Raw genomic sequence first — 1,763 nt, forward strand, 5'->3', positions numbered from 1 at the left:
TTTCTTCTAATTCTGTGAAAAATGTCAATGGTAGTTTAATGAAAATAGCATTGAATCTGTAAATTACTTTGAGCAGTATGACCATTTTCACGATATTGATTCTTTCTATCCATGAGCATGGAGTATTTTTCCATTTGTTTGTGTCCTCTCTCTCTGATTTACTTGAGCAGCAGTTTGTAGTTCTCCTTGAAGAGATCCTTCAATTCCTTTGTGAGCTGTACTCCAAGGCATCTTATTCTGTTTGTAGCAATTGTGAATAGAAGTTTATTCACGATTTGACTCTCTGCTTGTCTATTGTTGTTGTATAGGAATGCTTGTGACTTCTACACATTGATTTGGTATTCTGAGACTTTACTGAAGTTGCTTATCAGTTTAAGAAACTTTTCAGCTAAAACAATGGGGTTTTCTAGATGTAGGATCATGTCATTTGCAAACAAAGACAGTTTGACTTCCTCTCTTCCTATTTGAATATCCTTTCTAACTCTTACCTGATTGCCCTGGTTGGAACTTCCAATACTGTGTTGAATAGGACTGGTGAGAGAGGGCAGCCTTGCCTTGTGCAGGTGTTAAAGGGGAATGCTTCCAAGTTTTGCCCATTCAGTATGATATTGGTTGTGAGTTTGTCATACACGACTTTTATTATTTTGAGGTATGTTCCTTCAATACCTAGTTTACTGAGAGTTTAAAAATATGGAATGCTTCATAAATTTGCATGTCACCCTTGTGCAGGGGCCATGCTGATCTATCTGCTCAGTATCTTTTCAATTTTAATATATGTGCTACCAAGGCGAGTACTGACAACAAGTTCTTACAAGTGGAGATAAGTGAAGAACTGTGGGTGAGATGGAGTGTTGAATTTCATCTGCAGTAATTTCTGCATCTAACAAAATGTGATTATCTCTGTCTTTTATTCTTTAATTAAGTGGTAATATGCATTACAGATTTAAAGTTTAAATATTCTTGTATCCTGGATATGAATAACCTGGGCAGGATATTTAATTTATTTATAGCTCATTGGTGGACACAGTCTAGTACTGTTTTTCTCAGTATTTTTACCTCTAATTGCTTCAAAGTGATTATCCTATCATGCTTTTCTCTTATGTATTACCTAGCTGACTTTAGAATCAATGTTATTTATACATAAACAATAATGAGTTTATTGGCTTTCTCTATGTTTCCTCATTCTCTTGAATATTATGTATAAATTCAGTAGCCTTCTTCGAAGTTTTGATAGAAGTCATCTGTAAAACAGTCTGGATATGCCTGAAGGGAAATAAAGTTTTACAACCGTTTTAACTTCTTTACTTGTAATAAGTTCTCCCCATTGACATAATCTTGTTCATAGTCTCAAAATTATTTAAACCTCTACTATATTTTTAGTGGTATGTTTATCTATCGTAATGTTATTTTATTCTTAATTGCCATTGCCTGTTTTATTTCTCCATCCAAATAAAAACAGCTGCTTTTGGTGGACTGGGCCCTCAGCAGTGGCAGCTGCCAGGTCAGCCCTGGTGAGTGGCTACTCAATTGCTGTGCCCATGCAGTGTCCATCGCAGCCACCATGGCCACTTTGTGCAGGGACTCCATGAGCAAGCCCTGTGCGGCTGAGTGGCATTGTCTGTCAAGCCATCTCACTCACCTGATTACAGGGAGCCCCAGTACCTTAAAGACCCTCTGGTAGGCATCCACACACAACCACTATTGTCATGCACTCGGCCTATAGCAAGAGGTCTATGCGTACCTCTCTCCTCTACCTCCCAATT

This window comes from Mandrillus leucophaeus, unplaced genomic scaffold, assembly GCF_000951045.1.
Source record: "Mandrillus leucophaeus isolate KB7577 unplaced genomic scaffold, Mleu.le_1.0 Scaffold1467, whole genome shotgun sequence".
NCBI classification, from domain to species: domain Eukaryota; kingdom Metazoa; phylum Chordata; class Mammalia; order Primates; family Cercopithecidae; genus Mandrillus; species Mandrillus leucophaeus.